Genomic DNA, 16,969 nt, shown 5'->3' with positions numbered 1-16,969 from the left:
GACTGCATATTCCTTGTTTGTGTGTGGCTTTTAGTCCTAGACTGTAAAGCTTGCCAAGTCTGCCTCCTGGGAACTGACATCTCTATGCAGATGCTCCCCTTGCTCTGACGCAGCGCTGGTGGGTCAAAACCTCCTCCCGCATTTCATCCTTGAATTAGGCAGGAACTTGCATTGAGGCCATTGAAAGGGTGATGGCTTAGGGTGCACGAGAGCCTGGCCACCGTGTGTTAGGGACCAACCCCCTGTGGCCCCCAAAGGTAGTCGTCATCACTCACCTTGCCAGGCACTGTCTGGTGAAGCCCCTCCACATCTCTTCTGGGTCTCTGGGCTGTGGGGATGCTCTCCATGGCATGGAAAGCCTTTCACAGTCAGCGGGAGATAGGAATCAGTGTAAAACTGAAATCCGTCTTCTCCTTATCCACTGAGTGCGTCAGCTCCCCCACCGGATCGATATAAAAGTGAAATCTGGCCAGGCGCGGTGGCTCAAGCCTGTAATCCCAGCACTTTGGGAGGCCGAGACGGGCGGATCACGAGGTCAGGAGATCGAGACCATCCTGGCTAACACGGTGAAACCCCGTCTCTACTAAAAAATACAGAAAACTAGCCCAGCGAGGTGGCGGGCGCCTATAGTCCCAGCTACTCGGGAGGCTGAGGCAGGAGAATGGCGTAAACCCGGGAGGCAGAGCTTGTAGTGAGCTGAGATCCAGCCACTGCACTCCAGCCCCAGCGACAGAGCGGGACTCAGTCTCAAAAAAATAAATAAATAAAACTGAAATCCGTCTTCTTATCCGCTGAGCGCGTTGGCTCCCCCACCCGCAGCAAGTGTGCTGTTTTCAGTGGCTCCGGCACCCATGGCTGCAGGTCATGCTCTAGCAATGTCTTCATCACAGAGCATTACCCTGTGTCCCGCGGCTTTGCCACCAGAACATCTTATGCACACACTGTCCTGGGTAGGCCTTAGAGCTACATCTGGGCAGCAAAGAGCTGGAAATTGTGCCTACAAACCTGTTTCTGTCTCCCTGCAAATTTGAATAGGGAAGGTTTAGAGATCATGAAGATGAGCCCTTAGCGACACAGAGACGACGATTCCCTTTTCCTGCTACCAGGCATCCTCTTAGCCAGCAACTTGAGTAGCGGGTGCATCTAGGTGCCTTGTCTCCTGGTCTGTCTCTAGAGCTTTCCGCTTTGCCTGGCTTTAGACAGCTTGCTTTCTGTCCATGCCCTGTAAGGGATGGAGTGATTGATCTGCAGTTTCCAGGGTGACGGTGACTTTGAGAAATCCCTGCATTGCACACACCACAGGATTTTACCGTAAGGCAGAAACACCTCAGCCTCCGCTCACGTGGTGGCTGGTGCAGATGGCAGGTGAGTCCCACAAGAAAGGTGAGAAACAGGGACACTGAGAGAGTTCTTGGTGGACATATTTTTGTTTGTAACTTTGCCTCCTATAAGATGTTAGAGAAGAAAATAGTGCCAGAATGGTGAAGTAGAGGAAGAGAACAGATATTATCTGGATTGGAGCTCTAGCGTCTAGTTGATTGGTCAGGAAGACTGCAGAGGTTTCGAGGTTGGATCATCTATTTCAGTTCATCACAACAAGGCCCAGGAATCAGAAAGAGGGGCTGCAATAAGCAGAAACAGCCCTGCTCTGGACATCTCAGGGGATTGAGCATGAGAGCTGGGTCCAGGGAGGACAGGGCAAACGACGGCAGGACAGCAGCCCAGCCCAGCCAAGGCTCACAGATGTGCTTCCAGGCAAGGCGGCAGAGCGCCCCGCAATGCTTCCTGAGAGCGCACCGCGGACATTATGCGGACATGCTCATTCCCTTCTAGAAAGACACACGCCTGGGGTGCCATCGTCACTCAGCATCCCTTGATGATGGAACTGCTGTGAGACTGTGGAGTGGCATGTCCAAGACCACACACTGGACGGAGGCTGAGCTCCACGGTGGCCCCGGCAGACGGGCTTCCTAAGAGCTGGGTGGAATCCCTGGGCATGCACCGTGCCCGGCCCCGGGTTCCCTGACACAAGGCAATGGCTGGGCGCACTGTGTGGCCACCGGCACCTTCACTCCTCACCTGTGCACGCGAGCGTGGGGGACGAAGCAACATTGATGTGTGGCGTCTCAGTGCAGTACAAGCACACAGGCAGCCCTAAGAAGACAGGGAATGGGGATGACGATGGAATCACCCCGTGAGTGCAACCCCATGTTAGCAGGGCTGAAAAGCAGGAGGGCCAGAATTTGGGCAGCTCCATCCTTCACGAAAAGGATGACGTCGATCAGCCACGCTCCACATCCCCAGAGGTAAATCTAGGAATAGTTCTGACACCTGACTTAGGAGTGTTTCCTTGCATGATATTAAGGCAGATCCGCAGATCCATGTAGATTAATCCTCTTCACTTTCAGCTAGTAACAGGGCCGGACGAGGTAGCTGATGAGGAAGAGCCCCAGAGAGGAGGCCCAGTGTGGGGCGGTGGCCTTGGGATCCGGGCCACACCCCAGCGGTTCTGTACCGCCAGCAGGCCCTGCCGCATCTCCGGCTGGAGCCTTGACTGTCAGCAGATGAGGCCACGGTGTGGGGTTGGGGTGTGTCTCCCACCACAATGGCATCATGGGGTGCTCACTATCCCCTGGTCCCGCTTCAGCACGGCTGGCACTGGCTCCCCGTGGGGCTGTTGAAGAACTCCCAGGCCTGGTCTTGCCAGGGAGACCACCCGTGCCAGGGAGACCGCCCAGCCTCAGGCTGGTTCTCAGGTGGCTGCTTCTCTGCACTTAGGACATGGCTTTTCCCAAGCCCTTTCCCAGCTGCCTGTCACTTTTCTTCCCAGCTTTCCCTTCTGAAGGGAGCTCAGCTTCACTCCATGGCTTTCTAGCCACGTCATAGCATTTCCTGGTCTGACCCAGGAACTGATCAAAGGCTCTGGACGGGGCGGCCTGGATGCTCCAGGGACTGCATTGTCTCCATGGGCGGCAGGGCGCCTGCAGGCACCCAGCCTTGCACGGGGCAGGCGGTGTTCTGAGGGTGCAATCCTGTCCCCGCAGGGCCCAACACGCAGCGTCAAAATTGAGTCTACCTCCACACCAAATTTGAACAAACTAGAAATCATAAGGTGGTGAATAATGATACGTTACCATAGGCAAGTAGAAAATTGAAAGTTTAAGCAAAAACTAAGTCCAAAGCAACAGCCGCGCCAGGACAGAAAGCCCACAGTGAAATTGCTGTGTGTGCCCAGGGCAGCGACGGCGCCAGGCAGGCGCGGGTCCCGCTGCGAGGGACTTGCCTGCTGACCCGGGGCCGCAGGGAGCTCTGCTTATCAGAAGAATATTTGAAAAGCGGCCTATTAAAAGGAATGCTTAAGTGAATTATAAAAGTCTGAGAAAGGAAATGGGAGAACCGAGATATCTAAATTTTCTCAAAACTATTATTAGCTGGGCAAAAATGTAGAAATTCGGGGCACTGAGGGTGGTGAGTGCAGTTTTGCTTGCACCATTGGCAAAGTATACCTTGAATTTATCAAAATTTTGTCATCATCTAGTCTTAAATAGTTAAAGGGTAAGCAAACAATGCTAAATAAAATAAGGAGAGAGAGAAAAGGGTGGACAATTCCCACAGGAATTTCCACTGGGGCTGCATTCCCAGGACGCTGGCCGGGAACGCTCAGTCCACTGAGGACAATATCCTATCTCTACAGCGTACTGGCTGGCCAGCGTCTACCGAGTGGATCATTAGGCCTGTCTCCCAGAGACAGCAAAAATGTGCAGAAGTAAGTACACATCCTGGGCTGGAAAGCGCTTTCCCTGTAGATTCTGGTGCCCTGCGGCTCTCAGATGGGGAGATGTGCGCTCTCCAGACCCCCACAGACCCCCAGAGCACGGTGGAGGGTGGGGGCTGAGTCATGAGAAATGTCTTACCAAACACCACTGAATGCAGCTTTTTCTCTGCCTTGAGAAAGATAAAACACCGAATCATTTCATTTTAAATTAAAAAGCTGCCTCTTCAAACTTTGTTGAAAAATACAGAATAGCCACCATTCTGCAGTTCCATGCCATGGATGGATAAAGTACGGGGAAAGGGAGGGGAGGATTTTGTAAAAGGTTAATGGAAAAGGCAAGAAGAGAGCTGTTCAAGAAACAGAGAGGGAGAACCCGAGAGACGGGACGTGGGGAGGAGAGAAAAGGGTGCAGATGAGGAGAGAGCTCGGGGGGAAGGGGACACAGACCACCGGGAGCGTCCCTTTCAGAGGAGCACTGCGGACAGGCCTGTGCAGCCTGGACGGGAGTGACCTGATGATGTGATGGGTGGATTTCCCGGTGAACTTTCCACCTCTCTCAAGTCACACCCATCTTCAGTCCCCGCTCACCATGACAGAGTCGCAGCCACACCCAGGACAGAACCTGGGCTCTGGGCAGCAGGTAACAGGAGGATATTCTACCTAGGGCCGAAACAAGCCAAGTCCAGCCCCCGCTGCTCTGCGGCTGGTAAGTGCGAGGATGCTGTGTGACAGGCGTCACAGGTCACTAAGAGAACACTGTGGGCACACGGGGAATGTCTATATGGCACTGTCTGGAAGCAGGCTGCGCCTCAGCAGCTCCGGAGGTTCCAGGAGCTGGTTTTCATGAACACAAGAAGTGTTAGAGACGGGAGACGTGGGGGAGGAGCACGTAGACCCTGGTGCGGATTGAGTTTAAACACATCTGCACACACTTGGGTGTGTGTGTCCCAGCGCATCTCAGCCCTGCGTGCCTGCACCTGGCTTCCCTGCCCCCCTCCCCTCCTGCCCCACAGTCCACACTGTCCCACACCTGCTGTGTCCAGAAAGCCCTCACCGAACATCCTCCCACGTCAGCCACTCTCGGAGGACTGAGAAAACAGTGGTGAGGGGCCAGTCTCCAAATTCAGGTGCTCCCGGCGCAATCAAATCCGGGGCGACTGACCGAGGGCTGGCACTCAGCCTGAGGAAGCGAGTGTTCCTTTGACTCGTAGTAAGAACTGCTCAGAGGCCAATGTGCTCTGGGTCAGGTCCCCCTGGCACCTCCAGGCAGGTCTTCCTAATTTGGTTCCTGAGCACGCTTCAGCTCCCACCCTGAGGCCTGCCCTCGCCCTTCCCTCCCCACCATTGTTCTTCCTGCCCTCCTCCCTTACCCTTCCCTCCCCCATTGCTCTTCCTGCCCTCCTCTGTCCACTCCCTCTCAAGGCCCTGCCCTCTCTGGTTCACCATCCTCCTCTTGTCCTCTCCTGGCTTCTCCCCAGCGCTTGGTGTTCACTCAGACGCCTTCTCCTTGCAGCCTCTGCCACGGCCCCGGCCGCCTTCAGCCTCCAGCAAGTCACCACATTCGACTTTCTTCATGGAGTTTTTTACTTTTAGATTTATCAACTGTACGTGCATGTTTGCCACATCCCCCCTCACTAGATTTCATCTACATGAGGACAAAGACCCCTCTACTTTGCTCCCTGCTGTGACTGCAGAGCCTGAAACGGCCCAGCTCGGAGAAGGCTCTATCTACAGACACCACTGGGTGCTGAATTTCCAGAGCGGTCCATGGTACGTGGGACTCCATGGTGAGAACTGAAGATGTGTGAGGATGAGGGGCGCCCGATCCCTGTCCTCTGTGATCTGCTGCAACAGAATCAACCTCTGCACGGTGGGCCCCAGTGAGCAGCCTGGGGGATGCACGGAGCCACACAGAAACATGTGAACTAGGCGGAGGCAGCAGAGACAGAAACATCTCACAGTACACCAGGAGTGAAAGTTGAAAATACTTAGCATTTGACAAGGTTTCCAGTAATATATTCTTCTTTGAGCATCAAATGAGGGTCAAATACCTATTTCTGTGCTCATGTTAAACAGACAGAATGGAAACACAGAGAGTTACAGAGATGTGATCCGGGTGGGGGCTGAGAAGCGGCTTCCTGCAGAGGTTTATACTCAGGCTCATGGAGAAAACGCCCCTACAAGGGACCAAGCCAAGGACTCAAGCGAACGCAGGGAACAAGACTGCGTTTCCAGGCCAGCGTGCGGGAGCCCTTCCGCAGAATCGGGGGTTAGGAAGCTCGGTGACTTCAGGCAGGAAGGCGATGGAATGGGAACAGGGTCTTTCTGTTTCGAGCAGGCGATGGAACTGGAACGGGGTCTTTCCATGTGGGAAATGCTGAGCCTGTGCTGCCAACAGCCTCCAGGCTGAGATGTCTTGTGGGCAGCTGGGACAGGCAGCAGAGTAAGAGGCAGTGGTTTAGGAGTTAACTGCCCTTAGACAATTGTGGAAGCTTTTGATTTTATTATTATTAATTGAAAATAATAGAAAATATAGGAAAAAATAGAATTGGAGAGGAGGAATAAGTAGATGTTTAACAACAGAGCGTGCGGTGCAGCAGCACACTGAGAAAAGTAGACCAGAAAGAATGGGGAGTTTCAGGAGGTGACAACTTAGACACGTGGTGGCCACTCCCAGGCCCGTCCTGCAAACGACAGATAAGGAGAGGCCGGGCGCGGTGGCTCACACCTGCAATCCCAGCACTTTGGGAAGCAGAGGCGGATGAATCACTTGAGGTCGGGAGTTCGAGACCAGCCTGGCCAAAATGGCGAAACCCCATCTCTACTAAAAATACAAAAATTAGCCAGGCGTGGTGGCGGGCACCTGTAATCTCAGCTACTGGGGAGGCTTAGGCAGGAGAATCTCTTAAACCTGGGGGACGGAGGTTGCAGTGAGTCGAGATCATGCCACTGCACTCCAGCCTGGGCAACAGTGCGAGACTCCATCTCAAACACAAAACAAAACAAAAAATGACGAGGAGACGGCTTCAGAAAACACTGCTGTGTTTGGTGACTGAGAGGTTCCTCATGTTCTTGGACGATACTTTCCAAATGTTAGTTTGCCTACAGGTCACGCAAACATCCTGCAGGTGGAGTCAGACTCCGAAGGTCTGAGAGGCACCGGGTTTGGGGGTTTTTCTGGGAGGTACCGGGTTTGGGGTTTTTGAAAAAACTTCTGGGAGGCAAAGAGTTTTGGGGTTTGTGAGGCCCTGGGTTTTGGGGTTTTTTTCGTATAAAAGCTTCCAGATGGCACTGATGCTGCCCGTCAGTGGGCTACACCTTGACAAGGCTGTAGAGACTGTGTTAGAAGGGCAGGGTGAACACCAGGTCCCGTAGCGAGGTAAGGGGTAGGCAGGTGTGAGGAGGCCGGGCAGACACATGGCCACCTTCTAGGAGCCTGAGAGTGGAGATTAGGACAATAGAAGCTTACGGGCATTCACTGTGGTACCATCCTCAGCAATTTGCTTAATTCCTCCGGGACACAGTTTATTCATCTGCCATGTGGGGCTAGAGTCCTCCCCCACAAATGAAGCAATGCACGCAGAGGTCTCCGCTGGCTTCAAGAGCCAAGCAACTCTTAAATCCTCTCAGGACTAACATTTTATAAACAAGATATTTAAAAATAATTCAGGCCAAGAGCGGTGGCTCAAGCCTGTAATCCCAGCACTTTGGGAGGCCAAGACGGGAGGATCACGAGGTCAGGAAATCGAGACCATCCTGGCTAACCCAGTGAAACCCCGTCTCTACTAAAAAATACAAAAAAAAATTTAAAAAAACTAGCCAGGCGAGGTGGTGGCGCCTGTAGTCCCAGCTACTGGGGAGGCTGAGGCAGGAGAATGGTGGGAACCCGGGAGGCGGAGCTTGCAGTGAGGCGGGATCTGGCCACTGCACTCCAGCCTGGGCGACAGAGCGAGACTCCGTCTCAAAAAAAAAAAAAAAAATTCAGTAGTTGGTCTTCACTGAATCCTGTTTATTTCCTCATTTATCCAAGGGGAGAACATGTTTTTGAAAGATTATAAAAGGTCACAGTGCAGTATTGAAAGCAAATGGCAAGATGATGTATTTTCAGGAGATTATAAAATAATTTGAGCTTTTAAAATATAAAGTACAGGCCTGAACCTAAAAGTATAATTTGGCCAGACCAACTCATCCCGCATTTTGTAACATGAAACCAACCTCCCTCTCCACGTTTCCCTGCCCTCGTGGTGCAGGCTGCCACGCCTGCCTTGCCCGGGCTGACCTCACAGCAGGAGAATGTGCCTCATGGCCTCTGCAACAGGCCTCCAGGGCACAGCCTCCGGGAACACCAGGAGCTTGAGGCACAACGCTGACGGGCAACTCGAAATGCTCGCCAGTCTGACACTGGGTGACCCCACCGACGTCACGGCACCCACTCTCTTCCAAGTGACCCTTGGCAATTAATTTTTCCAGGACTCTTCCGTCCAAAATCAATACAAAGCAAAACCTTAAGTTAAAAAATAAGACCTTTGACCTTAAAATGCCCTTAAGCTTCTATTATCCACCTCTCCACTCCTAGAAGGCGACAGCCAGCATCCGGCCTCCAGAGTTCCACTGTGCTTCCCCAAAGACAGTTGGGCTCTCCTCAAGCACAGTTTTACTTCAGGAGCCGCTGAAACTGGGGTGTAGACCACAGGATCCTCCGTGACCAGCCCCAAGGCCAAGCCTGCGATTCTCTCATCTGCACTCACCTGCTGAGGTGAAGAGTGGGCCTCCATTTTGGTTGAATCACATTATGTCTCATAGAACCATCTGGAACCCCCATCACCTTAATAATTCAGTGTTGTCTGATGCTGTGAAAGGTGAAAAAGACTTCAATGATCACTTCCAAATTGTGCTGGGGAATGACACAGATGTTCTCTCAGCAGCACACACACCCTGTTAGAAGGGGGTATGGTTTTTACTTCCTGTTTATTCCCGGCAAATCCTGTGGCTTCCATTAAGCAGGGATGTCCTCTGAGCACCCTGCCCCTCCCAATTCCTGCTCACCACAGGCCTCGGTTTTCTCCACATCTTCTCCCTGGACAGTGGCAACGCTTGCAGAACCCCAGCTGCTCTAACACCAGGCCCAGCTCCTCCTCCATCCCAAGCGTCTCTACCCAACCGTGGGATCTGTCCACACCTCCAGATGGGGAGACCCACGTCTCCATGTCACCTGAGGGCGGGTGTGTTTAGAGGCTTCCGAATCTCCACCGCTGGAGACAGCGGGACATGGACGTGTACATTTTGTGACTAACTCAAACACGAGCCTCCCCTTTTGGTTTTATGGATATAAAACACGTCCCTGCAGTCATTGGAGTGGAACGCTGGTAGCAGCCGGCCCTAGGTTGAGTGTTTGACCAGGAATACCCACACACTTCTCTCAATTAACCCGTGAGGTTGGCATGTTTAGTAACTGGGGAGAAAGTGGGGTAACAATGGTATGACTAAAGTCCACAGCCTGGGGCCTGGCACCTGGCAAGTACCCTCTGGGTGTTAGTGGAGTTATTACTTGCATGACTTTAATCATTACAGAGGTTCCCTAAGGTCACACAGCTGATAGGGGCTCTGGTCCTGTCTCATCTCACTCCACAGCCCCAGGTGAGTGCAAGGCAGAACCTCTATATTTCTGTCTCAGATTCTTCTCATTGCTTTGTTTTTCTCAAAACCTTTCATTTTATCAATGATGAATAGTATAAATAGATTGTTTATTTTCTTTTTGTTGAAACTATCTGTATTGATTTTTTGTCTTTGGAGTTGTCATAAAACACCTGTGGTCAAATCCAGGCCCTTCCAGTTACCAGCAATGTGACCTTCTGCGTGCTAATCACCTCCTTGGTGACTCAGTTTCCCCATCTGTAAAGGAAAAGCAATGGAAGTACTGCGGAGTTTAAATAACGTAAATGTTGCAGAACACTTGGTACATGGTCAGACATCCAGTGGGTGTGCTGCAGGGAAGCTACTTGTACTTTTTTGTTTCAAATTCTATTCCATGGTGAACATTTACTGTCTCAGATGTGATATGAGGTTCCATTTTGAATAGCCTTCAGGGATGTGACACTGGGAATTCTCTTCCTTTCTCCATCAGCTATAAACTTATGTATAAATGTTTCAAGCTCTGCTCTACTTCCCCACTACTCTTGTCAATGATAAACATGCCCTTAGGTTTCCCCTATGTTTCCTTACTGCCGCTCCAGCCCCTTGCTCCACATCCCCCCCCCTTCCCCCCGCCACCACCTTCCATCCCTGCTCTGCTGCTCTGGGCTTTCCTGGCGGCTTTGCTGCCCACACTCTCTCTGCTCATCAGACCCACCAAGGTTGCAGAGAAAGAAAGACAGCAGCAGATGGCTAGGAAACGAATATTCAACAATAGGGTGATTTCAGAACTAAATTCTAAAGAATTGAGCCTGCAGAGCAAAAACTCACTCAAACAACCAAAGAAATGGAGATCTGTCTATATCAAGGCCTGTTCTGATGAAGTTATTGAATTTTTTTTTTTAATGGAACATTTTAGGTACCCAGCCAGGTGCTTTAAAGGAAGACAGTCACCAGGCTGGCCCTGGATTCGTGGACAGTAACTCGCATGCGATCAAAGTCTTAGTCTAAAATTGTGTGCCCACCGTGATTTTCTGAAAGCACAGAGACTGCAGCACTCAGGCGGTTTCAGTGTAGGACGGCCCCGAGGAGTTGTCCTTTAACATCCTTCTTGCTGGTGTGATCCCGCCACGAATGAGAACCACCTGAATGAAGCGGTCAGAAACAGGAAGTGCACCAAAATAGACTGAACTACAGAAAAACAACTGAATCTGTTTAAATGTGGAACGAAGATAAAAAATGTTGATCATGGGAAATGCGCTGGAGACGTGTACACAACCGGAGCTCAGGGAAGAGAGGGGATAAAAGAACGTTCACAGATGCTGATTTTCTCATTCAGAACCAGTGGCCCTTAGTGGGACCCAAACCTGAACCGCTGGCTTTAAAAAGTTCCATCTTCTTCACAGTTTTGTTAACATTTTGACGAACTTCAGAGCTGTATTTTTAGGAGCTATTATTTCTTTCGTAACTGAAAATGTGTCTGAACTCTGATTCTCCTTCACTTATCGTCCAGTTCTCTGTTTTGTTGGTCAAATTCATTTAAAATTAAATTCTGTGCTTCGTTATACTTTAGCATTTATGGTATAATCACATTTTTAAATGTGCTTTTCCTTCTTTTATTCTTTCCCATTCATGGAGAGGTTTGTGATAACACTCATTGAACACTGGCATCAGTGATTTCTGGGTGGTAAAATTGGGATAATTTAATTTTTCTTTCTTTACGGTTTTGAATTTTATCCCTAATTACAAAGTTATCAGTTTAATATTTAAATATGAAAACTTTAAAAATAAGTTTTCAAAATGAAGTCATCAGGATGTGGGGCCTGGTGGAGGCTGGGGTGACTGACACCCCCCGGTTGACGGTGGTGGGTGGGAATAAGGTGTGGGAAGATGGGCTTATTCCCAGGGGAGAGGGCGGTTTGGCATTGGCTTGAGATGCATCTGCCTGTGGGCATCCTGTGCCCACAGCCACTCACCGTGCACAGCAGAGGCTGAAGAGAGAAGCTCGCTGCAACGAGGCCAGCAGGGTACAAAGAAGAACCAACTGCAGGGCACCAAGCCCGCACAGGGAAGAGCGAGTTGTCTGGGAGGCAGGAGGAGCTCTGTCCCTGGAGTCATGGGAGGTGCCCAGGCCTGAGAGGGAGCAGCAGGAATCTCTGCAGGGCATCCCCGAGCTCCAGTGAAGCCTCAGCCCCATGTGGGCAGAAGTCAGGGGAACATCTGGAAAGCGTGACCAAGCGGAAGCCTGGAGGAGCTGCCAGAAGCAGCATGGCAGGGACAGGGTCAGAGGGAGGAGGCTGCAGGGTCCAGGAGAGGTTTCAGAAGCAGGAGAGGCTGGAGCTTGCTTATGCTGTGGGAGAGGGCAAACTTCAGGAGAAAGGAACACACAGGACAAGGGGTAATTGGAGGTGTTCCGTTGCAGGAAAGAGGCTTTGGGGTCACTGCGCTGGAGCAGGCCAGGCCTGGCCTCTGAGGGCCAAGAGGAGGGAGCTGGCAGGTGGGGTCTGCAGAGGGGTGCAGCGGGCTCTGAGAACCCACTTTGGCTGCTCCACCATTCAACACAGGGACTGCTGAGAGTGGCGGGCGGTGTTTCAACAAGAACTGAGTCCGGTGCCGAAGGCTCGGAAGAGCCCCTCAATCAAATCGGAGAGGAAGGGAAATGAGATGAAACAGCTTTGAAGGCGCACAGGAAACGTGCAGTACCTGTCAGGCAAATGAGTTCATAAATACACAAATGGGTCAATGCAAATGAGAGATAGACGTCGGACTTCTTCTTAGTGGCTACTACAACAAGGATTTTTGATTTCACCTTTCTGGGTCTTGTTCTTTTTGCGTATTTTAGTCACTGTGGCATTCTATTACGTACAACAGATGGTTACAGGCACTGTCTTCATAGAAAGCAAAATAAAACTCGAAGACCAATACATCAATATATGTTTAACAAAGATGAAAGAGCCTAAAGTCTAAATGCGAGACTTTGGGGCCCCTGTGGACCAGTGGGAAAGAACAGACCTCTCATTTGTAGGCGTCCGTGTGCTCAGACACCACGGCTTGTTTCTTGGTCAGTCCATTTTCTACCAAGCTTGAGACCTCCGTTCTGGGCCTGAAGCTGAAGGACTTTTCGTTTATTTCATTTATTTATTGGCTCTTTCTCTTCCTTGCCACGCAGGAGGATGAGTGTAAACAGAATGAGATACTTCAGAGCAACCTCATGAGTTAAGAGCATGTGAGCTTTCTCTGAGACGCTGGCTCCATCTTAATTTAATTAATGCAGAAATGAAGACTCAAACATTTGAGAATCTTTAAAAATCATATTTTAGCCAAAAGATTTATCTCACAGAAGATAATTTCCAACCCAGCCAAAAGCAGCAAATATTTGCTAGTTCTATAATGTTTCGTGTGACTATGATACTCGGCATATTTTCTGGTGTGTATTTGTCTCCAGGACATCTGTGCATGGCAGTTAGTCACGGAATTTAAGTTCAGTGTGGCATGCATCCTAGCGGGTGGGAAGCCAGAAAGTAACATGTACAACCACCCCAAGAGAAATACTTATAGCCAGCAAGCAAAGCATGAGTTTTCATCATGCGCTAGGCAATTTCTAGGTGATTTTATCTTTAGATGGAGATTTCCTTCTTCTGATGTCTGCTGTTTCTTCAAAATTCACAGATTGCTCTTGATAAAGAGCATTGAGTTACCCTACACAGAGGTGGAAAGGGGCTTTATAAATATGATGGTAACATACAATAAATTGTATGTTCTGCATCTCTAAAGGCGGAAGTAAAATGCCTTGTCTTGTATCATAAATTTTACTTCCGCATCTCTAAAGGCGGAAGTAAAATGCCTTGTCTTGTATCATAAATATCATTGATACTGACACAACACAATGTCTCTAACAGTATATGTCACAGTCTCATTCATTCATTTATTCAACAAACATTTATTAATCACCTACTGTATATCAGACTTCTTGAAGGATACGGAGAAATTACCCTCTTAAAGCAAACCAAGACAAAACTACCAGACCCATGTAATTTGGAAATCAGTTATTTGGGTAGATTTTTGGTTTCTAAACAAGAATAAGTCCAAATGACCCTTCTTTACATTGTTGGTAAAGATTTAGCCAGAATCTAAAAATAGTAATTTTTCTGTAACTGATAGGAAATACAGACATTGGATTTCCACCTCACACATGGGAAGAAATTAGAGGAAGTCTTTGTTTTTGGAGGAAACGATCACTGCTTCCTAACACCCAGCAGTAATAAGACCTGGGTCACACCTCAAGCTGTCACGTCCACAGAGCCGAGTGCTCCCAAGCATGAGACACAGGCCAGCAAAAGCCGTGCGGTCAACTCTAAATACCCAATAACACAGGTTCCTTTTGTTTTGGTTTTGGTTTTTCATTCTCTTTTGGGGTCTCTTGTCCCAGGTAGATATTCTGTGTCCTTCTGGTATACATTTTAATCTGACTTCCACTGAAGCAGGGACAGGACACGTCACTCCTTCAACTTGAAGGGCCTCCTGCCGAGAGGCCCTGGAGCCTGGTGGGTGCCGATGGCTGGTTCCCTGGGCAGAGAGGTTGGGGCTTAGCTACGTCCATTGCTGGCACTCAGTGGGGGAGCCTTGGGAAGGTTGTGGGTGAAAGTGGATTATCCTCTCCCCTGTGCCGGTGCCAGGGTAACAACAAATAAACACACACTGCACAGGTCCTAATGCTTCAGTCCTGTGAAACGCCCAGGGTGTGCCTTTGTCAACTGGATTAAAACAGCACATGCTTTCTATTAGGACCTGTGTTCGTCTGTTTTCATGCTGCTGATAAAGACATACCTGGGACCAGGAAGAAAAAGAGGTTTAATTGCACTTAACAGTTCCACACAGCTGGGGAGATCTCATAGTCATGGCAGGAGGTGAAAGACACTTCTTACACGGCAGCGGCAAAAGAAAAACTAGAAAGAAGCAAAAGCGGAAACCCCTGATAAAACTATCAGATCTCATGAGACTCATTCACTATAACGAGAACAGTAAGGGGGAAACCGCCCCCATGATTCAAATTATCTCCCACCAGATCCCTCCCACAACATGTGGAAATTATGGGAGTTTAATTCAAGATGAGATTTGGGTGGGGACACAGAGCCAAACCATATCATTCTGCACCTGGCCCCTCCAAATCTCATGTCCTCACATTTCAAAACCAATCATGCCTTCCCAACAGTCAGTCCCCCAAAGTCTTAAGTCATTTTAGCATTAATCCAAAATCCACCGTCCAAAGTCTCACATGAGACATGGCAAGTCCCTTCCACCTATGAGCCTGTAAAATCCAAAGCAAGCTAGTTCCTTCCTAGATACAGTTGGGGTAAATACAGCAGTTCCAAAGGGGAGAAATTGACCAAAACAAAGGGGCTCAGGGCCCATGCAAATCTGAAATCCAGTGGGACAGTCAAATTTTAAAGTTCCAAAATGATCTCCTTTGACTCCGGGTTTCACATCCAGGTCATGCTGATGCAAGAGGTGGGTTCCCATGGTCTTGGGCAGCTCTGCCCCTGTGGCTCTGCAGGGTACAGTCTCCCTCTGGGCTGCTTTCACGGGCTGACATTGAGTGACTGTGGGTTTTCCAGGCTCACGGTGCAACTGTCAGTGGATCTACACTTCTGGGGTCTGGAGGACTTTGGCCCTCTTCTCACAGCTCCACTAGGCAGTGCTCCAGTAGGGACTCTGTGTGGGGGGCTCTGACCCCACATTTCCGTTCTGCACTGCCCTGGCAGAGGTTCTCCGTGAGGGTCCTGCCCCTACAGCAAACTTTTGCCTGGGCATCCAGGCATTTCCATACATCTTCTGAAATCTAGGCAGAGGTTCCCAAACCTCAATTCTTGACTTCTGTGCACCTGCAAGCTCAACACCACATGGAAGCTGCCAAGTCTTGGGGCTTCCACCTCTGAAGCCACAGCCCGAGCTATACATTGGCCCCTTTCAGCCACAGCTGGAGCGGCTGGGACACAGGGCACCAAGTCCCTAGGCTGCACACAGCTCAGGGCCCACAAAACTATTTTTTTCTCTTAGACCTCTGGGTCTCTGATGGAAGAGGCTGCCTCAAAGGTCTCTGATATGCCCTGAAGACATTTTTCCCATTGTCTTGGAGATTGACATTCAGCACCTGGTTATTTATGCAGATATCACAGCTGGCTTTAATTTCTCCTCAGAAAATGGGTTTTCTTTTCTATCACATTGTCAGGCTGCACATTTTCTGGACTTTTATGCTCTGTTTCCCTTTTAAAACTGAATGCCTTTAAAAGCACCCAAGTCACCTCTTGAATGCTTTGCTGCTTAGAAATTTCTTCTCCCAGATACCCTACATCAGCTCTCTCAAGTTCAAAGTTCCAGAAATCTCTCAGGCAGGGGCATAATGCCACCAGTCTCTTTGCTAAAACATAGCAAAAGTCACCTTTGCTCCAGTTCCCAACAAGTTCCTCGTCTCCACCTGAGACCTCCTCAACCTGGATTTCACTGTCCATATCATTATCCGTATTTTTGTCAAAGCCATTCAACAAGTGTCCAGGAAATTCCAAACTGTTCCACATTTTTCTGTTTTCTTCTGTTAACCTCTGCCTATTACCCAGTTCCAAAGTCCCTTCCACATTTTTGAGTATCTTTTCAGTAACGCCCCACTCTACTGGTACCAATTTACTGTATTAGTCTGTTTTCACGCTGCTGATAAAAACATACCCAAGACTGCAAAGAAAAAGAGGTTTAATTGGATTAACGGTTCCACATGGCTGGGGAGGCCTCAGAATCATGGTGAGAGGTGAAAGGCACTTCTTACGTGGCAGCGGCAAGAGAAAATGAGGAAGATGCAAAGGTGGGAACCCTTGATAAATCCGTCAGATCTTGTGAGCCTTACTCACTAGCAGAAGAACGGTACAGGGGGAACCACTCCTACGATGCAGTTACCTCCCACTGGGTCCCTCCCGCAACACATGGGAATTATGGGAATACAATTTAAGATGAGATTTGGGTGGGGACACAAAGCCAAACCACATCAGAGCCAAAACTATTTTAAAAGCTATTACTTGTTGTCAGTCTCACAAAGTGGCTTGGTAAAGTCTATGGAAACAGTGAAAAAGAATTTTGAATTTTATTGAAAAAAGGTTGGTAGTGATTTTTAACTTGTGCCTGCAAAATAGAAAGCCCTTTCCTAATAGCAGCAAATCAGGAGAGATAAAAGCAGCATCGCTAACATTTCTAACATTTTGTCCCAAGTTCCCTCTGCCTCTGCTGAGGTTTAGGTCCCTCTCCCAGATCTAAGTGCCTTGAAGCTGATGGACCTGTCATGTCAAACAGGAATGGGCTCTGCAGCATTTAGACAAATTCTAAAGAGCAATCCCTTGCAGAAGATCTTTGAATTCTGCTCTAGTCAGTGGCCACAGATGGTGTTTCTCACTAGATTAACCTCCAGCTGATGAGTCCGTAGCCTGGTGTCTTGTGTTCTGTGGCTTCAGTGAGATGTGGGGTGGATCAGGCTGAGGAAGAGCCCAGATGTGAAGGCAGCCAGCCTGACATCCCGCATCA

At 49.6% G+C, this 16,969-nt stretch overlaps 1 long non-coding RNA gene across 1 annotated transcript; it reads right to left on the bottom strand.

Moving 5' to 3' along the window:
- Positions 1-10,185: 10,185 nt before the first annotated feature.
- On the bottom strand, positions 10,186-16,221 carry LOC139363107 (uncharacterized). Its single transcript, XR_011623008.1, has 3 exons — positions 16,165-16,221; positions 14,234-14,352; positions 10,186-10,551 (listed from the first exon to the last, which is right to left on the bottom strand). It is a non-coding gene; the product is annotated as an uncharacterized lncRNA (long non-coding RNA).
- Positions 16,222-16,969: the final 748 nt, after the last annotated feature.

Source organism: Macaca nemestrina, chromosome 5, assembly GCF_043159975.1.
Source record: "Macaca nemestrina isolate mMacNem1 chromosome 5, mMacNem.hap1, whole genome shotgun sequence".
In the NCBI taxonomy this organism is placed as follows: Eukaryota; Metazoa; Chordata; class Mammalia; order Primates; family Cercopithecidae; genus Macaca; species Macaca nemestrina.
This window is presented reverse-complemented; position numbering and strand designations above follow the sequence as displayed.